This window comes from Jaculus jaculus, chromosome 1, assembly GCF_020740685.1.
Source record: "Jaculus jaculus isolate mJacJac1 chromosome 1, mJacJac1.mat.Y.cur, whole genome shotgun sequence".
Lineage (NCBI taxonomy): Eukaryota > Metazoa > Chordata > Mammalia > Rodentia > Dipodidae > Jaculus > Jaculus jaculus.
Window position 1 is genome coordinate 148,123,534 of NC_059102.1, and position 10,974 is coordinate 148,134,507.

Sequence of the window (10,974 nt, forward strand, 5' to 3'; positions counted from 1 at the left end):
GGGACCCATCTTTCAACATCTAGGGCTTCCTCCAACCTATGCAAAAAGTTTGCTCACACTGGTGCTTAACCCAGGCAGGAGGAGGTCTCATGTGACCAGTAGTGTCTGCAGAAGGTCTAGGTCTAGGGCTGCAGTTCCACTGGCCCCCACCGCGCCCTCCCCCCGAAGCTGGCTAGCCTGACATGTAGACTCTATGACCTGGAATCAGCTCCTGGCCTCTGGGAAGTCCAGCTGCAGCTGACTTGGCCTTCCCCCCAGCAGGAGCTGAAACCCTTGACTCCCGCCAGTGGGCTGGGGCCGAGCAGCAGCCAGGCCTCCAGGAAGGGTTCCTGGGGCCCTGCTGGCCAAGGGACAGGGCGTGCAGCCTTGCAAGACAGGCCACCTCCTGGGAGCTCCTGTCTGCTCGTCTTGCTCTGGCTGACCTAGTGGTTGGGAGAGGACAGATGTGAAAAAGGCATGTAGGTCTGGCTGGGCAAGGGCTCATGGGAGATTGCACCCCAGAAATTGGGTCCCAGGGACCATGCTAGAGCAAGACAGTGATGCACATAGTGGTCAGGCCTGGGGGTGCTGTAACTCACTGCTAGGGTTCTAGTCACTTCAGTTGGTTTCAGGCCACTACAAGATTGCCCTACCCTTTAGTAGCCTCCATTTTGGAATGGGGCAGGAGCAGGAGGCTGACCCGCTGCCATGCAGGGGCATCTTGAAGTTCAGATTTTTTTGTGGAGTGGATGGGGGGAGTGGGAGTCCACAGAAGTAACGGCAGAGACAAATGTTGGAGGGTTCCAGGGTATTTTTAATACTCTCTTTGTTTACATATATGCTTGAATTTTTGTGGCCCATGAAGTTTCGGAACTTACCTTGAATTATCAAAGATCTATGTGTTGCTTCTGGAGTCAAAGTGAAATAAAAACTAATGAAAAGGGGTCGAGAGATGATGGCATAGCAGTTAAGGCACTTGTCTGCAAAGCCTAAGTTTGATTCCCCAGTACCCACGTAAAGCCAGATGCACAAGATGGCACATGTGTCTGGAGTTTGTTTTCAGTGGCTTGGGGCCCTGGTGCGCCCATTCTCTCTCTCTGTCTGCGGGGCATGATGGTGCACGCCGTTAATCTCAGCACTCAGGAGGCATAGGAGGATCACTGGAGTTCGAGGCCAGCCTGAGACTACACTAGTGAATTTCAGGCCAGGCTTGGCTAGAGCAAAAACCCTAAAAAAAAAAAAAAAAAAAAGAATTCATGAAAAGACCCGGAAGGTCTCCGTCCATCCCCTCATGATACAGTGGATGCTGACTTCAGAGCTGAGGGGGTGGACGGTTGACTGTATCCATGGCACCAAGTCCTGGCTGTCAGGGCTCCGCTAGGTGGGGACACCCCCTCTGAGATGAGTGATGTTAGAAGAAGAGGTTCATGCAAGGAGAGTTTGGGTGCGGTGGAGGAGGAGACAGAGTTTGAGCCTGTGAGGCTTGGCAGAGGGACATGTGCAGGTGCTGGGGGGCAGGAAGCGGTGCATGCGTACTCACAAGTACACACATGGGGCCAGGAGGACGTGATACACAGGGGGTGGGGCTTGAACTTTCATGACTCCTTTGCAGGAAAGAGGTGAGGCTTGACTGAGCCCACTGAAAACGTTTTATTAAAGAGAGACAGAGAGTTGGCGCACCATGGCCTCAGCTACTGCAATCGAACTCCAGACACTTGCGCCACCTAGTGGGCATGTGCGACATTGCACTTGCCTCAAGTGTGTGTCTGGCTTATGTGAGATCTGGAGAGTAGAACATGGATCCTTAGGCTTCGCAGGCAAGCTCCTTAACTGCTAAGTCATTTCTCCAGTCCTCTTGTTTTCTTAAATTGTTTTTATTTATTCATTTGAAAGAGGAAGAGAGAGAGAGAGTGAGCGCCAGAGCCTCTAGACACTGGAAATGAATTGCAGATGTATGTGCCACCTTGTGTATCTGGCTTATGTGGGTCCTGGGGAATCCAGCCTGGGTTCTTTGGCCTTTCAGGCAAGTGCCTTAACCCCTAAGTCATCTCTCCAGGCCCCAAATTTCTGAGCAGTAAATAGGAGTGGAGGGTGGGCAAGTCTTTGGTGGGGTGCAGGTCCCCAAACTCTCTTTCCTAAGCAAAGGGAGTTTCTCCCATCTGAAACCTGTGCAGGCCTCAGGGACAGCTTCACCAGTTCCTTACCTTCCTACACCGAGTTCTAGCTGCTTCTGAGCTCTCTCCAGCTGTTCCTGAGCCACTCTGCCAGCACCCTGCCCTTGTCTCACAGACAGCCCCCAGCTTGGGAAGGCCTCAGAGAAAAGCACACACGTTCCTCTGGTTTGGGGTGGAGCTGTCCTCCCACCACAGGCTGGGAGATTGCCTTGTCAAACTGGGACAGGGCCAGCCAAGCCCCAGGACACGACGTCCTCTGGCCTACTGGAGAAGAGCCCACACAGGGAATGGCGTCTGACCCTGTGTTCCAGGCGGGGCTGGGACAGTGTCCTCAGATGCAGCTGTGCCCAGCTGTTCCTTGAATGACAGTGGGGGAAGTCAAAGCCCTTCCTAGCAGCTCTGCTGACCAAGGCCCCCCACCACAGGTGCCAGGGCCATTTTGGGGACCCCTGACCATTGAATAACAGGACAGAGGCCAAGACCTCTTGGCTTGCAGTTTAGGGAAGGGCGCTGGGGGTTCAGAAGTTTTGTCTGCAGGGTTCGACAGGGTATCCTTTGCCAAGGCCCTCTTCCCAGGGTTAGGCTTGTGACTCCCCATCCGGCCCCCCAGAGTGGCAGCAGAGAGAAGACAGAATGACCTGAGTCTTCCGTTCACGCAGTCACAGCTCCTCAAGTCCTGGCTGGAGCCTTCACAGACAGGAAGGGATGTCATGGGCTAGGCTGATCTGGCCTCCGGCAAGCAAAAGCCATCTCTGTGCTTCAGGTGCCCATGAGCTCATGGGTTCTGTTCTGTAGTTGCCTCCCAAGGGCCCAGGCTATGTCTTTGGGGATTTAGCAGAGGAGGTCTAGTCTTGAGATTCAGGTTGAAGGGCCAGTAGGTCCCTCTGACCACTGCCTTGGGTCCTGACTGTAACTTCCTTCCAGAGGAGCCCTCCACTGGCTTCTGTATTCACGCCCATGGGAATGTAAACGCAGAAGGGCAGGGGGTCTGCCTCGCTGTCCACTGCATGTGCAGGATTTCAGACCATGCCTGGCCTGCGGAAATTCAGTGAGCAGCCGATGAATGAATGGGTGAATCCACTCATTACTCACTCTTTTGCTGAGAATAGTAGGAGTTCAGATCACAGACCTCAGAATCAGGCTGCCTGGCTTCCAGCTGAACCTATCATTTGCTGCTGTAAGTGAATTAGGCCATGTCTCTGTGTCTTAATTTCCTCATCTATAAAATAAGGGAAAAGATGCCTGTTCCTACTAATATAGCTCATTAAGAACCTGTTCAGGAGGCTGGAAAGAGGTCTCAGCAGGTAAGAGCACTTGCCACTCAAGCATGAGGTCCCGAGACTGCTCAAGTTCTATTCAACACCTACATAAAAGATGGGTGTGACTGGCTGCCATCCCAGGACATCAGAATATCATGTTGGAACCAGAAAGGGAAACTAGCTCCCACTTGGCTCGCCCTCAAAATGCTGGAGGGCCCTACGGGAGTTGCTGGAGGACAGCGGACATCAGCAGCATGAATAAGCAGGAGACTCTACAGACTTCAGAACCAGCCAGCTGGTCAAGAAGCACACACTGGTGTGACAGTGGCCCACAGCCTCTGCAGGTAACCAGCTGTTCTCTGATTGGACGTGAGGCCTCCTCAATGGGAGAGAACTCATACCTGGTACTAGAAACCAAGTCAGAATCCCATTGTCAGGAAACTCATAGACTTCAGAGAGAAGCCCCCACTGCTGTCTGGAAAAGAAGAGTGGGCTTGCACACACACACACACACACACACACACACACACACACACACACCACACAATCACCCGAATTTGCATACCCTCCTTTAACTCAAGCTGCTCTCACTTTTGTTTGGAGAATCTGCCTTATTTTACAGATGGCAGAGAAGACAGAGGAGACTCAAGATCCATCAATAAGACAAGAAATTAGCCAACTTCCCACCATGAGATGTGCTACCTCTACCAGATCTGCCAGGGCCCATGAGAAATTGCAGGGGAAGAGGTGACATATGAACACTGCTCTTACTGCTAGCCTGACAACCAGCCCCAGGTTGATGATGACAAATATGGTAATCAATCGAAACCTTTCAAAAACGAAATCCCAAGGCTACAGAGAACTCAACGCTAAATCAGACTGCCAAAACAGGCCTTCCATGACTCAGGGAACATTGCCAAAAAGGGGGCAGAAAGATTGTAAGAGCCACAGAGTATGTAGGAATATCCTGAGGCATGGTCTCCTGCTACCCCATAGGGACTGACTGAGGCCTTCATGACCTTTCAGTGAATACCATAACCCCACTGAGGAGGTCCCAGGGTAACAGGAGCTGGGGCAAGGGGATAAAAAAATAACCTTCTATATTTAATATAAAATAAAAATTAATATCAAAAGATGGGTGGCCACAAGCATCTCTAACTCAACCGGGGGTGGGGGAAGACATTGAGAATGTGTGGAGAATCACTGGAACTTGCTAATCAAAAAAAAAAAAAAATAGCTCCAGGTTGAGAGAGAGAGAGAGAAAGAAAGAGAGACTTTTGTCTCAAGGATGAGTGATATAGACTGTTGCAGTCAGGTTTGCAATGCTGGTAGAAATCACCCAATCAAGAGCAAGTTGTGGGAAAAAGAGGTTTATTTTGCCTTACAGGTTTGAGGAGGAAGCTCCACCATGGCAGGGGGAAACTGATGGCATGAGCAGAGGGTGGACATCACCCCCTGGCCAACATCAGGTGGACAATAGCAACAGGAGAGTGTGCCAAACATTGGCAAGGAGAAACAGGCTATAACACTCATAAGCCCACCCCCAGAAATAACACTGCCTCCTGGAGACATTAATTCCCAAATCTCTATCAGCTGGGAACCTAACATTCAGAACACCTAAGTTTATGGGGGATACCTGAATCAAACCCCCACATAGAGTGTCTCAAGGATGACATTCTCCTCTAGATCCCACAAATGCATACACAGGCTGCATATATCTGCACATACAAGTGTATATAGCATACATACATCATACCACACACCACACCACAATACTCTACAAACACATGCTGAAAAAACCAAAAAGCCTCTATAGATAGCTCTGGGCATATAGCTCAGAGGTAGAATATGTGCTTAGTATGCACAGGACCCTCGGTGGGATCCTCACCAATCCAAAGTGTTCAAATCTGAGGCTGGGAAGATTCTCAACCAATAAACTGTTTACAGAGCCAGGCATGAGGACCTGAGTTCACCTCCCTGGCACCCGTGTGAGAGCCGGGCATGGCAGTGCACACCTGGAACCCCAGTGCTGGGGAGTGGAGCCGGGAGGATCCATAGGACTCACTGGCCATCTTGTCTAATTAAAGCAGTGAACTCTGGGTTCAGTGAGAGGTGGTGTCTCAAAAACTAAGGTGGAGAGCGACCGGGGAAGTGTTGACCTCTGACCTCCACATGTGCGCATCTTTGCATGCATACTCACACACATGCACACCGACATGCATGCACACGTGAATGCACACACACGTCAGTGAAGACTCTCCCACTAAAACAGTGAAACTTTCATGGCAGAATAAAAATGATTCATCTTCATCTTGTTTTTTAAAAATATGTATTGGTGTTTCTTAAATATTTTATTTATTTGAATAAAAGAGAGAAAGAGGCAGATAGAGAGAGAGAACAGGCATGGGGCATGCCAGGGCTCCTAGCCACCCCAAATGGACTCCAGATGCATGTGCCACCTTGTGCATCTGGCTTATGTGGGTTCTGAGGAATTGAACCTGGGTCCTTTGGCTTAGCAGGCAAATGCCTTAACTGCTAAGCCATCTCTCCAGCCCTCATCTTAATCTTCTTTAATACTACCTTGAGGTGGACAGAAGTGGGGGGTTCTGGGGCCTGTATGGAAAGAGAGGGATGTGAAAGTCGGGCCTGAGAAGATGTTCAGCAATGGGTGAGTTTGGGGGCTGGTGGACCTGCAGCTGAGGGCCACTGAGGGGGGGGGGCGGGGCTGAGGGGATCTCTGGGCTCGCAGTGACTCGTAGATGGGGTGCGTGTGCAGCTGGCTCGGTCTCTATCTCTTTTCTTTCAAAACTTGGACTCAAGTTTTGTCCATTCACGCAGGTATGTAAGTGCATCACAAGGGTTTTGTTTGATTTTGCTTTGACTGTCTTCAGGGTTACATGTAGAAGACAAATTATAGGGGTGACTAGCAAGGCCATCTCCATGCTTTGGGGTTTCCCTTCCTGTTAGGTCAACAAGAACACCTTGTCTGTGCACTAATCATGGCATCCGCACTGCCTGTCTCAAACTTGCTGCTAAGAAGAGGAAGCAAAGATTGATACTTATAACTTGATCTCTATCTCTGTGTGTGTCCTAAGTTCACATCTCCAACTATTCCAAAACTTCTGTTCATTTTTATTTATTTATTTGAGTGTGGCAGACAGAGAAAGAGACAGAGAGAGAAAGAGAGAGAGAATGGGCGCGCCAGGGCTTCCAGCCACTGCTAACGAACTCCAGACACATGTGCCCCCTTGTGCATCTGGCTAACGTGGGTCCTGGGGAATCGAGCCTCGAACCGGGGTCCTTAGGCTTCACAGGCTAAGCCATCTCTCTAGCCCTATTCCAAAACTTCTATGAGACAAGATGTTGTTTAGCTGGTTCTTGGGTGGAAAGTGCCTCCGTTGTTTGATGGAAACACTTCTCAAAGGAACCCGCCTTCACTGCAGGACTCATAAAATTCCTGCAGAGTGTTAAGTAAAATGCCATGGCAGAGCTCATAGAATACACAAGGAAGCAAAATGCTGTGAGGAAGAGCTGCAGATATACTAGGGGAATCGGGCCAGCCCAAGTTTCAGATATTGGAAATATCAGAACCAGAGAGTAAGATTTTATGAAAGGGGTCAGAGTGTATTACAAAAGACCAGGCATAGCTGAAAAAGCACCAAAATATTAGAAATAAAAAAAGACACTTCATATTCTTTCTCCCCCCCCCACCCCACTTGCAAAATAATTTTTAAAATTAGAAAAGGGCTCAGTGGTTAAGGTGCTTGCCTGCCAAGCCCAATGACCCTGGTTTGATTCCCCAATACCCATACAAAGCCAGATGGACAAAGTGGTGCATGCGACTGGAGTTCATTTGCAGCTAGAGGCCTTGGCATGCCCATTCTCTTTCACTCTCTGTCTGTCTCTCTCTACTTGCAAATAAATAAATAGAAATTTAAAACATAACACTTCTGAAACTGAAAACTCAAAAGACAGTTTTATAACTGTTTAGACACAACTGAAGAGGAAATGAATGCACTGTAGGATAGGATTATCTAGCCTGGCAAACCGCAGCAATGAACTGGGATAATTAATGCACTGTAGGATAAAGGCAAGAGCAATCAGGAAGAAGGCATTCCTGAAAGGGACCGTGCTGCTAAATGGAATTCTAGAAAGTCAAGAGAGGGAGGAGGCAGGCATATCTGGAGAGGGTCCCAGCTAAGATCACATTTAAGAAACCTAGTGAGGCTGGTGTGGTGGTACCCCTGTAATCCCAGTATTTGGGAGGCAGAGGCAGAGGGCTTGAGGCTAACCTGGGCTACATGATAGCTTGTCTCAAAACACCCAAACCAAAACAAAAAGGAAGCCCAGTGAATCTTGAGTAAGACAGAAAGTATTCCATACATAGGCATATCAGAATAAAAACACCAAACACCAGAGACCCAAAGAAGGTTTAATTAAGAACTAGACCTAAAAGATAATCAAATGTGGCATGGAGATATGGTTTACTGGTTAAGGCGCCTGCCTGCAAAGGCTAAGGACTCAGGGATCGATTCTCCAGGTCCCACGTAGGCCAGATGCACAAGGTGGCACATGCATCTGGACTTTGTTTACAGTAGCTGGAGGCCCTGGTGTACCCATTTTCTCTCTCCCTCTCTCTCCTTCTTTCTCTCTCTCATAAATAAACAAATAAAAACACATTTTAAAATAATTAGATGAGCTAGGCATGGTGGCACACACCTTTGGGAGGCAGAGGTAGGAGGATTGCTGTGAGTTCAACACCAGCCTGAGACTACATAGTGAGTTCCAGGTCAGCCTAGGCTAGAGTGAGACCCCACCTAGAAAAAAAAAGAATTAAAAAGAAGAAAATTTTGCTTGGTGTGGTGGCGCACACCTTTAATGCCAGCATTTGGGAGGCTGAGGTAGTGGGCTCATTGTGTTTGAGGCCAGCCTGGGCGTGGGTTCCAGGTCCGCTTGGCCTTGAGTGCAACCCTGCCTTGAAAAAAATAAACAAACAAGCAAAAGAAAGAAAGAAAGAAAAAAGGAAAACGGAAACGCAGTGCTGAAGAGACATAGTTGCGTGAATAAAGCACGTGCCACACATGCCCAAGTGTCTGAGTCCCTGGGTTCGGATCCCAGACCCCATGCGTGGGAAATGTGAAGCTGTTGTGGGCTTTCCCAGTCCCAGCATACTGACTACAAGCTGAGAGGATGAAACAGGAGAATTTCCTAGAAGCTTGTGGATCACCTAGCCTGGCAAATTAATTACAATAAGAACAAAAATGAAAGACCCTGCCTCGAAGGAGGCGGGAGGTGAGGACAGACTCGGAAAGCTGTCCTTTGACCACCACCCATGTGCTGTGGCATGCACTCATACACGTGAACACACACACCAGAAATAATTAATAAATAAAAATAAAAATGAGGAGGTAACACCTTTTTTCTTTTAATCTTTTTTTATCTTTTCACAATTTTTATTAACATTTTCCATGATTATAAAAAATATCCCATGTTAATACCTTCCCTCCCCCCTGCACTTTCCCCTTGGAAATTCCATTCTTCATAAAATTACCTCCCCATCTCAATCATTCTACTTACATATATACAATACCAACCTATTAAGTACCCTCCTCCCTTCCTTTCTCTTCCCTTTATATCGAGGAGGTAATACCTTTAAAGCACTGTGGTCACTTGACTGTCAGCCTCAAAGGCAAATCCAACGAATTGATAAATACCAGCAAAGGCAATTGAAAATCAGGACTTCTCTCCTGAGCAGCTTTCAAAGATAATTTGAAGCAGAAGGAAGGTGGTCCCAGGTAGAAAGTTTGGGGTGGCAGGCAGGATGAAAATCAAGGGAACCTCTCTCTACACTTCACATTGAAATAGACTCTGGAGACAAGTGTGTCACACAGGTCTTAAACAAAGACAGAGCAAGACTGTATGTTAATTGCGTCCTTAAAGCGAGGACAGGCGTTAATGGCATCCAGAGATCCTCAGGTCCCTGTGCTGTTCCAGATGGGATATGGGTTTGCTACGGGCTTTGATCAGCAGCAGCTGCGCAAATAGAAACAGTGTTACATTCTAATCCAGGGTGCGGGGAGGGGAAGAATTAAAAACCCAATAATCTGGGGCCAGGGAGATGGCTCCCGTGGATAAAGTGCTTGCCTTGTAAGGAGGGGTACTGAGTTCAGATCCCCAGCACCCACCTGGAGCTGGACGCTGTAGCACTTGCATCTCTAATCTCAGCTCTCCCGGGTGAAGAAGGGAGACGGGGAAGGGAGGCCGAGACAGGAGTTGACTGTAAGCTTGCAGGCCGGCTCGCCTGGCAAACATAGCAGTGAACATCAAGACTAGAGAGCCTGCCTCAGACAAGGCGGAGGGCAAGGACCCACACCTGAGCCTATCCTCTGACTTCACGACACACCGTGCCAGGTGCAGGAACACACACACACACACACACTCCAATAACCTACAAGAAGGCAGGAAAAAAAGGGGAAACAACAACAACAACAAAAAAATAAGTCAGAAAGGCAAAATAAAATGGCAGGAATTCATCCACATAAGTTGGCAACTATAACATTTAGAAACTAACAGAATAATGCAATTAATTAAAAGCCTGATTTCTGGCCAGATGAGGTCAACTTCATTAGAGGAGGAATCACCTAGGAGATTCACAAAGCACACCTCTGCTTGTGTTTGTGAAGGTTTCTCAGAAAATGTGTGGATTACTGTCTTGACGGGTTCACAGGATGGTAGTCTTACCCAGAAGTGGTAAAAGGTAGAGTATGGTTGGAGGGTGTGGTGGTTTGATTCAGGTGTCCCCCATAAACTTAGGCATTCCCCAGCTGGTGGCAATTGGAAATTGAAGCCTCCTGGCGGCAGTGTATTGTTGGGGGGCGGGCTTAGGGGTGTTATAACCAGTTTCCCCTTGCCATGTTTGGCACACCCTCCTGTTGCTATTGTTTACTTTATGTTGGTCAGGGGGTGATGTCTACCCTCTATTCATGCCATCATTTTCCCCTGCCATCGTGGAGCTTCCCCTCAAGCCTATAAGCCAAAATAAACCTCTTTTTTTCCACAAGCTGCTCTTGGTTGGGTGATTTCTACCAGCAATGTGACCTGACTGCAACAGAGGGTATAGGTCACTGGGGGTATGTGTGTGGGTATATTTTCTCTTGGCCTCTTCCAATATTTCTTTTCTTTCTTTCCCTCTCTCTCCCTGCCTTCTCTCTCCCTCCCTTCTTCCTTCCTTGACTTTCTTTCTTTTTTTTTTTTTTTTTGGTTTTGTTATTCAAGGTAGGGTCTCCCTCTAGCCCAGGATGACCTGGAACTCACTATGTAGTCTCAGGGTGGCCTTGAACTCACAGCGATCCTCCTACCTCTGCCTCCAGAAAGCTGTTTCCTGGTGGCCAGGATGTGAGCTGCTCGGTTCTGCCATGCTGCCTCTATCATGATGGACTAATACTTCTGGAACCCTGAGCCAAAATAAATCCCCCTCAGGTGGTTTCTGTCACATATTTATTTCATCATAGCAATGAGAAAAGCAAGCAATTATAAATATGAACATAGGGAAAGACTGACAG